This window comes from Cherax quadricarinatus, chromosome 20, assembly GCF_038502225.1.
Source record: "Cherax quadricarinatus isolate ZL_2023a chromosome 20, ASM3850222v1, whole genome shotgun sequence".
In the NCBI taxonomy this organism is placed as follows: domain Eukaryota; kingdom Metazoa; phylum Arthropoda; class Malacostraca; order Decapoda; family Parastacidae; genus Cherax; species Cherax quadricarinatus.
The window spans coordinates 29237747-29255083 of NC_091311.1; the positions used below are offsets into that span (position 1 = coordinate 29237747).

Here is a 17337-nt window from a genome sequence, read left to right on the forward strand (position 1 = left end):
AAGGGACCTGGGAGTAGTAATGTCTGAGGATCTCACTTTCAAGGATCACAACAGTGCCACGATCGCACGTGCAAAGAAAATGATAGGATGGATAATGAGAACTTTCAAAACGAGAGATGCCAAGCCCATGATGATCCTTTTCAAATCACTTGTTCTCTCTAGGCTGGAATACTGCTGTACATTAACATCTCCATACAAAGCAGGTGAAATCGCAGATCTAGAGAGTGTACAGAGATCCTTTACTGCACGTATAAGTTCTGTCAAGCACCTTAACTACTGGGAACGCTTGGAAGCACTTGACTTGTACTCGTTGGAACGCAGGAGGGAGAGATATATCATAATCTACACTTGGAAAATCTTGGAAGGAATGGTCCCAAATCTGCACACAGAAATCACTCCCTACGAAAGTAAAAGACTGGGCAGGCGATGCAAAATGCCGCCAATAAAAAGTAGGGGCGCCATTGGTACACTAAGAGAAAACACCATAAGTGTCCGGGGCCCAAAACTGTTCAACAGCCTCCCATCAAGCATTAGGGGAATTGCCAATAAACCCCTGGCTGCCTTCAAGAGAGAGCTGGACAGATACCTAAAGTCGGTGCCGGATCAGCCGGGCTGTGGCTCGTACGTTGGACTGCGTGCGGCCAGCAGTAACAGCCTAGTTGATCAGGCCCTGATCCATCGGGAGGCCTGGTCGTGGACCGGGCCGCGGGGGCGTTGATCCCCTGAATAACCTCCAGGTAACCTCCAGGTAGGTCAACAGGAACGAAATCCCTGAAGTTGCCGTAGCTGTTGAACTTGAAGTGGAAAACCAAGGCTATCCTCATCACCCTACTAAATGTTATGGTGAAGAGGTTAATGTTATTAGTACTACTGAAATTATATATAGTATATAATTATATAATATTATATATATATATATATATATATATATATATATATATATATATTATATAAATTTTTTAGTTTGCTAGGTTTTAAAGTAATTGACTGCAATATGAATGGTTAACTATTAAATTGTATTTTGTGTGTATATATTGATATTATTATTATTATAATCAAAAAGAAGCGCTAAGCCACAAGGGCTATACAGCGCTGGTATATATTGATAGATATACCCCATTCGGTGAATATACACTTCAAAATATACACCTGTCCATGTATAAAAATGAGATCTCTCGGTGCATGTATACTGAGAGATACACTCTTGTTTGTGTAAACACTGAGAAAAAAAAACAACCTATTTTTGTATACACGCCAAGACATACACATTCCGGTGTATATATTCAGCAATATTCTTGATTCCAGTGAATGTTTATGTAAGCGGGACTTGACATTAGTGCCAATAAAAAAAATTATGCAAGCAAACTGCCGCAAATGAGAGTAAACAAGCTAGATTATCCAAGAAATTTCTGGAAAAAGCAGACTTCATGAACGTATTTCGTTGTGTTTTTCAAGAGCCGATGACTTTAGTTGGAAAAAATGTCTTTAGTACAGAACTTGAGTCAAAATTTTCCCTGTGCTAGAGTGCTTGGAGTATCACTGATGCGATACGTGCTATATAATAAGAAAAAAAGTTCCAAAATCGGGTGACAGTGAATGCAACAACCTCGAAAAAGATTTAAACGAAAAATATTGATACGACGCTAAATTATACGTTTTTGAAGATCCTTTTAAAACAATATGATAGGGAATTATCCTTTTTTACAGACATCTTTAGGCCAGATTGATAGCCAAATATATATATATATAACCTGCACGAGGGAATGGGGGATAAATAGATAAACAAAAACTGGGCGTGCATTCTAATCTGCACCGCAGTATAACAAGATAGTCTGCAATCTAAAGAGGTCTTTAGCGGTAAATGGCAGTCAAATACATACCATGAACGTGATAAAATACATTAAAATGACCCTAAAGTATGCATTCTAAAGGAGTCTTTAAAGTCAAATGGCAGGAGAGGATAGGAGGTTGAACGCTCACAGAGATAAAGTGGGCGCCCTGGGGCTTGGCCTGTATCCACCCTCATTTATTAGTCTGTAGATTTACATCAAGGCCGTTTAGATTATTCTTACAACCCCCAAACTGTCTATTGTCCACCGGTTTCAACACCTTATTGCCTGTTCGCTGACAGTTACTGTGGGCAGTATCTTACAATTATGCCCCACTCTGACCACTCTACTCCTTACACATCGATTTTTCCCGTTGTGTATCGTACGTATTGCCTTCAGGGGAAGCACTTAATACCTGGCGGAGAGTGATGCTGAGGGAAAGGAGCTAGAGTGAATGCATTAGAGAGCTTGGGATGGCTATAGAAATTCATTTGGTGAAGGGATTTCCTGGAGTAATTTCGTTGGGCATTTTATTTGGTGTGAAGGTGGTGGAAGTGAGGCTGGCGATAGGGAGGTATTAATACCCTCCTCTGTGCCATTTGGGAGCAAGCTATTGCCTTCCCCCTGCAATTATGGTAATGCATTTTCATTATTCCTCTTTCCTATCACGTGGGAAGTACCCTCGAGGTGTGTGTGTGTGTGTGTGTGTGTGTGTGTGTGTGTGTGTGTGTGTGTTTGCTCATGTGTGTCTCTTTCTCGTGCCGAATAGGTAAAACTTGCGATTCTGGCTTAAATAGCAATGCTCTTTTTGCCGAATAAGGCAAGAGAAAGTTTGTGTATACAATAATATCGCAAAAAATCATTCTGAACCTAAAGACATATATTTCACTGTGTTTGTTTAATATCTAAAATATATTTGGTTGGATTAGGAAATTAAATTGCACTTCTTATAATCAAGTTAGGTAAGTTTTCTAAGGTACTTCTGATACAAAATTATTAATTTTTACATTAACATAAATGAAAAAATATATCTTTAAACGTGCAAGATAAAATTTTATAAAGAGCTTAATTTTAAAAGAGTTCTTGCTAATTGACCAGTTTTGCCTATTCGGCACGACATTTATATATATGCCTTCCTTAAGAGTGCAGAAACTGCACATCCACGCAGGAGACCTGGAGGTGGGAAATAGTGACTAAAAGAGGGGTGGGGATAGGGGATATTTGCAGTTATGAACTGTAGTAGCGTGCCTCTGGCTAGACAGTGATACACTGAATGATAGTAAAAGTGTTTTTTTTCTTTTTTGGGTCACCGTATCTCGATGGGAGACAGCTGGTGCGTTATAAAAATATATATGCACTGAAGAAACGGATGCCAGCACCAAGTTTTACAGGAATCATCGAGCAGTTGGCCAGGTATAGTAGTTCTCAGAATCTCAAACATTTTCACATATACACAAGCTAACATGAAGAGTCACATCCTCATTATTATTATAATCAAGGGGGAAGCGCTAAACCCGGAGGATTATACAGCGCCTGGGGGGGGATGTGGAAGGCATTCAGGCTTAATTCGGGGAACTGGAGCACAGATCCAATTCCCTAAATCAAGAGCCCCTCACCAACATCAAGGAACCTTCCTTGAGGGGAGAAGTCACATCCTCAACATTGGCTGCTACTGAGAAATGTAATGTACTCACCTTCGCAGCCCCGAGAAAAATGTCAGTTATTAGGAGCTTCGTCTCTATACACCTTCCAGTATAAATACTTGTGCGTGATTTTCATTGCTTTGTATTCTGTCAAAATATAGTGACAAACATTCTTGCTCATATTTATCTTCTAAGGGATTACCTCTCACGTACGTATATACGTACACGTGTACTCCCCTAATTGTGGTTGCAGGGGTCGAGTCACAGCTCCTGGCCCTGCTTCTTCAGTGGTTGCTACTAGGTCCACTCTCTCCCTGCTCCGTGAGCCTCATCCAACGTGTGTGTGTGTGTGTGTGTGTGTGTGTGTGTGTGTGTGTGTGCGCGCGCTCGCGCTCTTGAAAAAATAAACGGTTATCGTTTAACGAATGAGCAAGAGTGCCCCAGCAGCACAGAAAAATTACAACTTCCCGCTGTAACTTCTCGCCGGGATCATTAAAACGCCTAAATTTCTCCTTAAACTTTAAATGGCCTTTACCCATGCATCCTGAAGGCATTAGCACAAGATTTACCTCCAGATTATTAGTGTATACGAGAGGATTAAAATTTACTTTCTTTTTTTTTTTTGACGAGCCAGTAAATAACATACGAGTTGGGAGCATTAGGAGGCCAACTCTGTAATCAGCCTCTCATCGGTGGCTACGTATGTAATCTTTGATATCATTAGCAGACTCTTCTTTCGTGTTGAATCTCTTCTTAAAGTCTGGGAGCGGGAATCGCCTGCTTCATCTTCATAGGAAACTATTGAGTTACTCCCAATGCAAATCATCTAAGAAGGAAAAACTTTGTAAATTTATAAGTGGGCGATTATACCGAGATACGATGATGTAGACGGCTGACTGGGAGACCAGGAGACTGTAGCTCCTAATGTAATCTCCACGCTGCTGGACACGACAGAGAAAGCTTACTTTGAGGCTAGGGGACTACAGCACACTTAATACGATCACACTGCAGTTTTAACCTACTTCTATTTAAAACTGTAACATGTGGTCGTCCAGAGATGCCCCCTTAATTGTAGCACTGCAATACAATTATCATTTTCTTTAATCTTATGGCATCAATTGGACTTTAATCTGAATGAACTCTTAGCAGAAAAGTTCGTGGGGGTGGGGGTGGGGGTTAGCAATTCCCATTGCGTAAATTCAGTATAATAACAGCGTTTAGGACCTTAATATGAGTAAACTGTGCCGTCGAGGCCCACACTGCAGCGTGCAATCCACGACCGTTTTCGGCTGCGTTTAAAACTTTAATCCCTGTAATCTTGGATATTTTTAAATGTAAAAGATCGCAATACAATTTTCGTCTTAAAATTGTTTTAATTTAAGTACTTCTGGAAAAGTTAAATCCTTGACGACTTAAATGAACTAATATTAAAATTTTAAATCGAAATGAGGTATTAATTTTATAGTGAAAATTCTTTTCAATTTTCATTTAACTTGTAACATAATTATTACGCTTCCCACTGTACACCAAAGAAAAAACATTGGGGAATATGTAAAATAAATAGAAGAGACTAGTATCACAAAGTAATCTTCATTAAGCAACGTAAAGGAGATAAGCGTCTTGAAGAGGGTTAACATATAGCGTGAGTTAAGATTACACCTCGGAAGGCTGGTCACAACAGGCCGTCCTAGTCGGAGTAATGGATGTTGCACCGCAGTCTTTACCTTGTGATCTTACGAAAACACCCAGATAAGACTCACACTCAAAGGTTTATTCAGGAACACTACTTACAGTTACATGTTAGGGGACTAGAGGCAGCTGTATCCATCTCTAGGAGGTACAGCAGTGGAGAGGAGGAGCGGTTAGGACGGAGGAGGGTTGGGTTGAGTAGTGTGTACTCATTTGTGGTTGCAGGGGTCAGTTCACAGCTCCTGGCCCCGCCTCTTTGCTGGTGTATGTATAACGATGGAAATGAATGCAGATTAAAACCTCTTCATTATTATTACAGTTTAAAACAATACCAAAAATTCCGACATGAATGCATATCGCCGAGCTTATTATAAATTAGAATAGACAGCCTTCACCTGGATTTGAGAGAAGTACACGCAAATACAGCGTTACCTTACAACCTTTTAACGCACAGAAGAATGCGGTGACTTCTAAAATACATTGATTTAACTTTGTCAGAGTAAACAATTGGCATCATAAGTTATGATACGGTGACTGTTGTAGCTAGTGATAGAGCGAACACTTTGTTAAAGCACAGCCTGTACACGTAAGGTCACCAGACAAGCGTCACTCAGCACACCTGTTAAGGTAACAATGTGTTAAAGTAATGTCGGGTGGGAGCGCTGATCGTCTCCAGATAACACCACAAGACACTGTGTCAACATAACTCTCGAGCGCGCGAGTGTGTGTGTGTGTGTGTGTGTGTGTGTGTGTGTGTGAGTGTGAGTGTGAGTGTGAGTGTGAGTGTGAGTGTGAGTGTGAGTGTGAGTGTGTGTGAGTGAGTGTGAGTGTGAGTGAGTGTGAGTGTGTGTGAGTGTGTGTGAGTGTGTGTGAGTGTGTGTGAGTGTGTGTGAGTGTGTGTGAGTGTGTGTGAGTGTGTGTGAGTGTGTGTGAGTGTGTGTGAGTGTGTGTGAGTGTGTGAGTGTGTGAGTGTGAGTGTGAGTGTGTGTGTGTGTGTGTGTGTGTGTGTGTGAGTGTGTGTGTGTGTGTGTGTGTGTGTGTGTGTGTGTGTGTGTGTGTGTGTGTGTGTGTGCGTGTGTGCGCGCGCGTTTTCATTATTTTCTCACATCCATTTATTTTCCAAAATTATCATCACGTGTCCTCTCTTCCTCCTATCATCCAACAAGGACATGTTTATTGGTTTCCTTTCTCCCTACTCTTATAGAATAGCACAGATTTTTTTTTTTCAGGGCATTTTTCTGTTTTGTCTACAGCTAATGCATGACAAAGGTTGCAGATAAAAGCTTCCCTTAAACTTAAGCAAAATGGCTTTTTAATAAAGGCTAAAAAACAGTGGAAGTGTTTTTTTTTTTATCCGTTTTTCTCTTCGAGTCTTCCACTACACAGCTTCACAGTCCAAATTTATCTTATGTTGCTATTTTCATTTTTTATCCTTTCACCATTTAGTTTACAAGCTTCTTCATACTACTGTTTTTTGGCAACCTCTTTTCCTGTTCTTTACTCTTTTTTTTATTACTTACTAATCACCCTTACCCCTATCAGTTTTTCTCTTTATCCATTACCACTCATCTGCCTCCCTCTCATTTCCCTAAAAACCGTCTCTCCAACCACTCTACCTTCTCCCTTCTCCTTTATCATTCTCTCCCTTCTCATCAAGTATCTCCCCCTTCTTCCTGTACGTCTTTTACTCCAACTCCTTTCCTACCCCCTTCTCTCTCTCTCTCTCTCTCTCTCTCTCTCTCTCTCTGCTCTTCCCTCACCACCACACCTCCCAGCCAGTCTGTTTACTATAAAAGTGAGGCGGCCGCTGCTGACACTTTGTTATTTTTGAGGCGATGGTCTGGGACGTGGCCTTAAGTTAGCTGTCTTGTGGCGTGTGCATCTTCCCTCGCCCTTCACGCCACCTCCACGTCACCCACGCCACCTTCAACTCATTCCACAACAACTTCATGTGATCCCACGTCACCCTCACGTCATTCCATGTCACCTAAACTATACTACTTGGAACGCCCTTGAAGCACTTGGAATGTACTCTCATGAACCGACACCTGATACTTAATAAAATATACATGTAAGATACTAGAGAGCTGAGCTCATAATGTGCACGTGCCGATAGTTAAATGAACTTATCCTCTAGTTACAATGTATCAGCATTGGAAATTTGAAGCTGATTGGATGATGCGTTCTCAAGTGATGAAAGGAAATCTTGGAGGATGCAGAGAGAGGGAAAAAATACAGGCAACCAGTAAAGGGGATACCTAATCAATGTTCTTCCTGCTGAAAGTGCCTTTGATGCGCTATTCCTGGTTAACATCTCATACCCCTTCAAGAATCATTTTTATTGGTGGTATTCGAGTACCTTACCTAGTAGATGAATAAGACTTGTGTAACACTTCGGTGTCTTTATTGCTGGAATGTTCCGCTTGTGCCGCAAACTTCTTCAGTCGAATACAGACGAATAGGACAATGGAAGCAGTAGATGTAATTTTGCCGTGATCAGTCTCAACCATGACTGGAGGTGGTCAGGCCAGAATAACACATCTCCAGGTTATTTTCGATCGTATTCGACTAAAAAGCCTGCTGCATAGTGCTAAGCCAGCGATTACCTTTTTCACTTCCCGTCTGAACAGTTTCAACCTTCCGATATGTATACTGCATAATGCGAGAGCAGCCAATGTCGCAGACAGGTTAGTAATCACGAAAGGACCAAGCCTATTTAACACCCTTCAGCATAAGGGAAATTACCAACAAACTCCCTAGCTCTGATCGCGGGTTCTAACGGCACCCGCGGTATGGTTTGTTTCCCCTAGTTCTGATCAACCTGGTCGCGTTGCATAAGTTGGACTGAGGGCGGCGGGTACCAGTAAAGGAGACAGGTAAAGCAACTATATCATAGCTTGTCTTGTGCCTGTTGAAATATAACTCTTATCACAGAGAGATAACAGGAGACAACGAATATATTTATACTTGGTGGATCTGTTTTGAAGGCACTGTTCCACAGCCAAGTTAGCGATAACCTAATTTTATTTTTTAGTTTTATAGTGAATACTCATATATATATATATATATATATATATATATATATATATATATATATATATATATATATATATATATATATATATATAAGCGTCAAAGCATGCTCCTTAACACATTACGCATCTTATCACCCACAGCTGAAAAACCAACACCAGTACCAACAAAAATATCACCATCACCACCAATGACAACAGCGATAGCAAAACGAACAAAAGTAAGAACGTCATACGAGTCATGATGTCTGGGCGAACTTCTGGCAAGACAGCTATTGAACGAATGGTGGTAAATGTTCCCTTCCTTTGACTTACCCTTCCTTAGTGGAGACGAAAGATGTGCTAAAGGAAAGGGCTCACATATTTTGAATTTTGAACTTGATACACGTACACTCTCGTCATAACTCACACACAAGTTCCGCGAACTGCTAACACTAACTAAACGATTATCCCCAGCGGGATTCGAACCCGCGACCTCTGGATTAGAAGTCCAGCGCGCTATCCACTGCGCCATGAGGACATCTGAGTACATTTATTGTAAGCATTAATTTTCCAAAAAGTATTTACAAATCTAATTTTTTTTCATTATTTTAAATTCCATTTTATGCGCGATGATAATATATTAATTTATGTCTGTACTATTTTTCACTTTTACAATTTTGCGAATATTATTCTCGTTAAATATTATTCTTCCGATATTACAGATTTTTTTATAGTTTTGTTTCTTTAGTCTTCAGATGACTCACCAGTGTAGTCTTGACCACCACTGGTCTATGTACTGGTGTCTCAGTGTGGTCTTGATGACCACTGGTCAATGTACTGGTATCTCAGTGGGGTCTTGACTACTTGGTCTGTGTACAGGTTTCTCAGTGTGGTCTTGATAACCATGAGTGTGTAGTAATCTGCCAGGATCGTTTTGATAACCAGGTTTGCGTAGTGTCTGCTACCGTGGTCTTGATAAACAGGTCTGTGTAGTAGTCTGCCAGCGTGGTCTTCATGGCCAGGTCTGTGTACTGGTTTGTCAGTGTTGTGTTGACAACCTTGTCTGGTGGTGATATAAGCATTAGTAGTAATAGTCTCAGTATTAGTAGCGGTAGTAGTAATATTAGTAGTAGTAGTAAAAGTAATAATTGCAGTAGTAGTAATAGTAGTAGAATGTAGAATAAATCGAGGTATTGTATACCATTCATTTACGTAAACAATCAAGGATGACCGAGTTATTTTTGGTATTAATTTAAGACTCTCTGCCTTACATTTCAAGTATAAAATTACCTGATCCTGTGATTCTGAGAGTCATTACAGCCTTTACCATGAGTCTAGAGTGCGAGAGGTGTATAAATAAGGATTCCTTCATTTCATTACCGATATGTGCTATTCCTGGGTATCGTTTTGCCAGCCAGTGACATTTTCAGTTCGATACAGAGACTACTTGCCGGAGACAGTGGAAAATGATGTAATCAGCCCCTCTAGAAGTTCAGTCCCTTGATCAAGAATTCCTGGTGTTCCACATTCCTTATTCATCACAAGGTTAAGTGTTTCCATACAGATCGAGGGGTTGTGTTAGGCGCTGGAGAAATAAATGCGCCTCGTCCTCCATTGGAACCATATATCTGTCCAGAGACTGAAACCAACAAATGGCAAACGACGTCGGTGATAAAGGAAAGGTCTGCGATTGTACGTGATCTGACATTCAGCCGACGCCTCGAGTGCGATACAGTGTTCTGTGAATTCACTTTAATTATTAACAAAGTGTTCAAGGTTCAACTCAGTATAACTTCGAGGATCATATAACTGGAATACAGCACTGATAAGCTGATGAGTTAGATACACGCGCAACACCTAAGTATCTGTTGTTGACAATGAAGGCACCTCAGTGTTACATGCGAGTCTTACTCTTAACTTCATAGACAATTGACGCCGTATTTGATAACACTCATTGTCTTCATATGTACGCGGGTACATACAGCTCAAATGATACAGGCAAGTCTTGTAATACTTACACTCGTCATTCAATAGAGGTGCAGCGTCTTCTTGGGTTGGGTTAGAAATTCCATGACTAGCACTAATAAGGCCATACACAGGCCATTAGGGGATGGGCTCACTGATCTCCAACAAAGGTGAGCTCACGTTAATTAACGAAACGTGAGATAATCTGAAATAATGCAAGCAGCGGGTAGAAAAAAAATCTATAACCCCATAAATATATTCAGTCACGGAAACTACAGTCGGCGATAGTGTGGAAGACGGGCGTGGGCAGAGGATGCCAAGAGTCCAGTTTGCTAATAAAGATAAGTATAAAATTGTCTTTTCATGACTGTAGGTAAAAATAAAAAGCCCAATCCTCCTCCTTAATTGTAAGACTGAAGCTGTGACGGAAGAGGTCTATACATACCTTACATGTAAGATAGAAGCGTAATTGATGAGTATACTGTGATGACAGCAGTTGATGAGGTGTAATTTTCGCATAGTAGATACAAACTTTGATGTATGCAATAAATGGGTAGGCCTACATGTACAGGAAGGACCGATTTCATAAACGAGGACGAATACAACAGAATAGTAGCCAGCAAAATTAACAACGAATTTGTAAGTAATACATGCCTAATATACGAGGAGATCGCAGAACACTAAGCACACGCACCCACACCAACCTCATCAACGTACAACTTAAAACAATGTAACAGCAACTGCTCAGGAAGAAATTCCTCGTCTAATTAGTAGTAATAATTAATCACAAGTTATATACGGTGGTGGATTTAAGCAGGAGTCTACTGGCAGGGCTGCATCTGCTCTTGTTGTCACTTCGCTAGTTAAGAACAATAAGAACTTTGTTGAGTTAGGCACAAGAATTAATAACTGAGCGTCTACACTGCAAACTGAATTCTTTGCCATCCTAATGGCCCTGAATTCTTTGCCATCCTAATGGCCCTAAAGTTAACTCATGACACTGAGCTTGACTCTATAATTATTACTGATTCTATGTCATCAACGAAGGTTCTTGACTCTCATAATGACTAACATGCTCGTTAGAGAAGCCGGACATACTAAAAAATCCGGAAAAAAAAAAGAATTAAATGTACAATTATGGATTCCATCACATTGGATCACTTCTTCATTTTGAAGTTAACATATTAGCCAAGAAAATAACCTGAAGGAGAATGTAGAATATAGCTTTGGTATATCTGAGTCTAGCATTAGGAATAATATTAAGAGAAGTAAATAATGAAACAATGTTACTGGAATACAATTAGAAGCCTGAGTAGATCTATAACCCACTATGATAACATGAACGTAGATAAGTACATTTATGGAGCAGCTCGCAATGTGAAGAGAATGACTGATGTTGTAGTGGCCAGGCTTCGACTTGGTTACAAGTACTTCTGACAGTTTGGGAGAGACACAGATGATTATCAAACCAAATGCAAAGTATGTGGCCAACCCTATGGTCACTATCTTGAACACTATTTGCTTAATTGTCTACTTATTGAGGAATATAGAGACAGCATAATAATCTATGTGAGGGAGCGGTGGTGGTGGAGAGGGAATGGTGGTGGTGAATGGTGGTGAGGGAGTGGTGGTGAAGGAGATAAATGAAGAAAATTTCCTAAATTTGCTGGTAACAGATAATTGAACTGTTTATATAAAAGTAATACACGGGGTAAGGCATTTGATGTGACACGCCCAGGTAGCGGAATCGACACATTCAAGCAATGATATTTGAACAGCATGAGATATAATACATATGTAAGCAATGGTACGTGAATACCATTCAAGATGTCACCTTAGATGTTAGATGTAACCCAAATACAAGTAACAGGTTGAACAACGAACATAACGAAGATGATAACGAGTATAACAATGACACACATCCAAGTAACAGTTTGATCAGAGAACCAAAATGAACAAAATGTTTGCGACAACAACCAAGCCATCGAACAATGCTGAAAAATAATTAGTTTCTAGACAAATGTTGTTCTTTTGTTCTCTATATTGTCTTCTTACACCCAATTGCTTTCATTTTTACCTTCCTTCTTTTTCTTTAAATCCCGTCCTGATCGATTTCCTTCCAATCTCCTTCCTCTCTCTTTATGCTCCCTAACTCATTGCCTCATCTTTACATTTATCTATCTATCTTCTCTCTCACTTTCTCCTCCCTCGTCTCCCTTCAGCCCTGTCCTCATCTCTCACCAGTTCCAGCTCTTCCCTCCCTTCTCACTTTCTCTTTCCTTCTCTTCTATTTCATGCCTCTAATAAAATTTCTACGTTTCTTCGGATATATAAACAAATGTAATACCCCACCTAAATTTTCCAAGGATTTAAACTACCCCCCTCCCTCACCCACCTAACACCATTCCCTGTCATCCCACCTACTCATCTTAACAACCAACCACCTTCCACACAGTTCCTTCTCTCCTTTCTCAGGGATAACGAAGATACCTTCATAAATTTCACTTCTCCTATGTGTGGGATAGACAATCCTGAGAAATGGTAATACCAAAGTAAAAGTTACTCCCGTTCTGACGTAAATAACCCTTTTAAGCTGCCGTAGCTTATGAAATGCTTGACGATATCCTGATCGCCCTACTGAAGTTCCCCAGCTCAGGTTAACACATTTCATCACGTAATGTATGTACAGGGGGTGTAACCCGTCTTGTACGAGTGTGGCAGGGAAACATAGTTAGCTTTGGTTCCTAATATAACTAAGATAGAGAATACAGAAGCAACATACTGTTGAGGCATCCAATTGTGTTGACAAAAAAAAAAAAAAAAGACTATCTTTACTCATACCCTACTCTAGATGAACCCCACCCCACCCACACCAACCATATCACACAAATCACCCTCACCATCCTATCCACTTAGCCTCAACACCCTCACCCTCAACCCCACCCGCACCCTCCATCACACCGCCCACTCAGCCTCACCACCCACACCTTCCACCATGTCGCCCACTCACCTTCACCACCCACACCTTCCACGTCGCCCACTCACCCTCACCACCCACACCCTCCACCAAACCCTCCACTCACCCTCACCACCCACACCCTCCACCACGTCGTCCACTCACCCTCACCACCCACACCCTCCACCACGTCGCCCACTCACCCTCACCACCCACACCCTCCACTCACCCTCACCACCTCACCAAATTCTGAAAGCTGCCAAGTGAACGACGTACAAGTTTTCCATTACTGTACTGGGGAGGCCTAATTTATAGAGGATATAACGGCAGTGCAGAATGACACGAGTAAATTCCAGATTGCTTTCTCAGAGCATAAAAGTCAGAGAGAGTTACATTTAGAAAGGGAGAGCGAACAAACACGAATGATGGTAATGGGAAGGGGTGGGGGAGGAGAGAGAGAGAGGGAGAGAGAGAGAGAGAGAGAGAGAGAGAGAGAGAGAGAGAGAGACAGACAGACAGACAGACAGAGACAGAGAGAGAGACAGAGAATGAGAAATGAGAAAATGCGAGAGCGAGAGAAAGAGCGAGAGCGCCCGCGCGACAGAGACAATGAAAGAAAAAGAAAGAAAAGGAGAAAGTGGAGAGTTTGAAAGAGGAGAGAGAACGAGAATGAGAGATGAATGAGAGATGAGAGAGAGAGATGAGAGAGAGATGAGAGAGAGATGAGAGAGAGATGAGAGAGAGATGAGAGAGAGATGAGAGAGAGATGAGAGAGAGATGAGAGAGAGAGATGAGAGAGAGATGAGAGAGAGAGATGAGAGAGAGATGAGAGAGAGATGAGAGAGAGATGAGAGAGAGGCAAGGGAAGAACTGAACCATTGATCACTAACTTTTAAGGTGTGGATGGTCATCATAAGTTCAAACCTGATTGCCTCCACCCACTCCTTAGGGACCGCGTAAACCTTACGGGTTTAGAGCTTCCCAATCAACGTTGTAATAATGAACTAGACAGTGGACTGGAACCTCAGCGTCACCGAGGGGGGGGAATATCTTGGTGCTCTTGATCCAAGGTAAAGGAGCTATTCTCCCTTTCTTGGGACCAAAAGTCATTGGTTAGTAGAAGGTTACTTTAACATTATTTTTTTTTCATTTCTTCTATTTTATATTTCAGTGTCTCTCCCATCTCGTCTTTCTCTATTGACACCATCACGTTCTTACTCCCTCTTCTTACATCTTTTCTCGCCATCTCCCCTCCACAAATCCCCTTCACTACAAAATTCCCTTCACCCCATTCCCCTTCACCCCGTCCCCCCTTCACCCCATCCCACCGGTGCTGTCAGGAAGGGTGATGGAGTGTCATTCTGGTCGTTAGCTTATACAAACAAGTGCGGCTGATGGCACTTACAGACTATGGTAATTGTATGTGGTGGTGGTGAGTGATGGTGGTGAGTGGTGGTGGTGAGTGGTGGTGGTGAGTGGTGGTGGTGAGTGGTGGTGAATGGTGGTGGTGAGTGGTGGTGGTGAGTGGTGGTGGTGAGTGGTGGTGGTGAGTGGTGGTGAGTGGTGGTGAGTGGTGGTGAGTGGTGGTGGTGGTGGAGAGTGGTGGTGGAGAGTGGTGGTAGTGGTGGGTGGTGGTGAGTGGTGGTGAGTGGTGGTGAGTGGTGGTAGTGGTGGTGAGTGGTGGGTGGTGGTGAGTGGTGGTAGTGGTGAGTGGTGGTAGTGAGTGGTGGTAGTGGTGGTGAGTGGTGGTGAGTGGTGGTGAGTGGTGGTGAGTGGTGGTGAGTGGTGGTGGTGGTGAGTGGTGGTAGTGGTGGTGAGTGGTGGTAGTGGTGGTGGTGGTGGTGAGTGGTAGTGGTGGTGGTGAGTGGTGGTGAGTGGTGGTGGTGAGTAGTGGTCGTGATAGTAAGGGAGCCGTGGTGAAGGAGTGATGGTGGTGAAGGAGTGATGGTGGTGGTGAAAGAGTGATGGTGTTGAGGGACTTGTGGTGGTGGTAGTGGTGGTGGTGATTGTGAGGGAGTGGTGGTGAAGGCTGTGTTCTGCTGTCTGCTATATATTTCTTTCTTCAACGAAGAAGCGGGTGGCCCCTTGATGCTCGAAAGGGGCTCTTGATGAGAGGAATTAGAGCTACCCTCTCCTTCCTTGGATCAACCCTCACTCGTTCCATCACCCATAAGATCTCAGCTTTATCATATGATTGTAATAACAACTTGAGCAAACTGAAGGAAAGAAATTTTCTCCAATCTTAAGATCGACATGACTTTATAGCCTGACATGACATTATAACCTGGCATGGCATTATAACCTGTCATGGCATTATAACCTGACATAGCATTATAACTTGACATAGCATTATAACTTGACATAGCATTATAACCTGACATGACATTATAACCTGACATGACATTATAACCTGGCATGGCATTATCACCTGTCATGGCATTATAACCTGACATAGCATTATAACCTGACGTAACATTATAACCTGACATAACATTATAACCTGACGTAACATTATAACCTGACATGACATTATAACCTGACATGACAGACAAGCATTACATTATAGGTTGACATGACAATCATTATATCTTGGCATGATAGTATAGACAAGTATTACATTATATCTTGACATTATAGACAACATTACATTATATCCTGACATGACATTATAGACAACATTACATTATATCCTGACATGACATTATAGACAACATTACATTATATCCTGACATGACATTATAGACAACATTACATTATATCCTGACATGACATTATAGACAACATTACAGTATAGCCAGGCACGACATTAGAGACGGGTATTACATTATAATCAGGCATGGCATCATAGACAAACATGACGTTATAGACATATTACATTATATACAGGCATGACATTATAGGGAGGTATTACATTATATACAAATATTACATTATAGACAGGCATCACATTCAAATATTACATTACAGACAGATATTACACAGACATTACATTAAAGGAAAGCATACACTATAATTAGGTATTACATTAGAGAGAGGAATTGCATGATAGAGAGGCATTAAATTATAATCGAATTTCATTATAAACAGGTGTTACATTATAGATAGGAATTTGCAATATAAATAGGTATTACATTATAGGCAGGTATTACATTATACATAGATATTACACAAGCATTACATTATTGGGTTATATTACATTACAGACAGTATTACCTGGAGTCTACCTGGAGGGAATTCCGGGGATCAACGTCCCCGCGGCCCGGTCCACGACCAGGCCTCCCGGTGGATTAGGGCCTGATCAACGAGGCTGTTACTGCTGGCCGCACGTAATCCAACGTACGAACCACGGCACCGTCTTTAGGTATCTGTCCAGCTCCCTCTTGAAGACAACCAGGGGTCTTTCCGTAATGCCCCTTATTGCTGGTGGGAGGCTGTTGAACAGTCTTGGGCCCCGGACACTTATTGTGTTTTCTCTTAGTGTACCAGTGACGCCCCTACTTTTCACTGGGGGTATGTTGCATCGCCTGCCAAGTCTTTTGCTTTCGTATGGAGTGATTTCTGTGTGCATATTAGGGACCAGTCCCTCCAGAATCTTCCAGGTGTAGATTATGATATATCTCTCTCGCCTGCGCTCTAGTGAGTACAAGTCAAGCAGAGGGGTAGGGTCTCTGCTCCTGAACCCGCCTCTCTGTTGGCGTCTATGGTTTCACTCTCTTGGCTACGTGAGCCCTATCATACCTATTCTTAAAGCTATGTATGGATTCTGTCTCTACCACTTCGCTGTATAGGTCATTCCACATCCTGACCACTCTAAGATTAAAGAAGAATTTTCTAACATACCCGAGACTCATCTGTACTTCTAACTTCCAGATGTCACCTCATGTACCTGAGACCAGCCTCTTGGACTCCCAGTTCTCCGTGCCAATTTTCCTAAGTACTGTGTACGTCGAAATCATGCCACCTCTGTTCCATCTGTCCCCTAGTGTTGTCAGACTTTGTTCCTCTAGTCTCTCGTAGGTCATACCCCACAGCACTGGGACTAGTTACATTGCAAACCTCTGCATTTTTTCCAGATTTTTTATTTGCTTAGCAAGAAGTGGGTTCCATACTGGCGCAGCATATTCCAAGATGGGCCTGATATATTCCGTGTATAAAGTCGCGAATGCCTCTTCATTGATGTTCCTAAAAGCTGCTATTAAATTTATCATCTAGCGTTTCTTGCAGTAATTATTAGGTTGATG

At 41.7% G+C, this 17337-nt stretch overlaps 1 non-coding gene across 1 annotated transcript; it reads right to left on the minus strand.

Moving 5' to 3' along the window:
* Positions 1–8640: 8640 nt before the first annotated feature.
* Positions 8641–8713, minus strand: TRNAR-UCU (transfer RNA arginine (anticodon UCU)). The gene has a single exon. It is a non-coding gene; the product is annotated as a tRNA-Arg (tRNA).
* Between the last annotated feature and the right edge of the window lie 8624 nt (positions 8714–17337).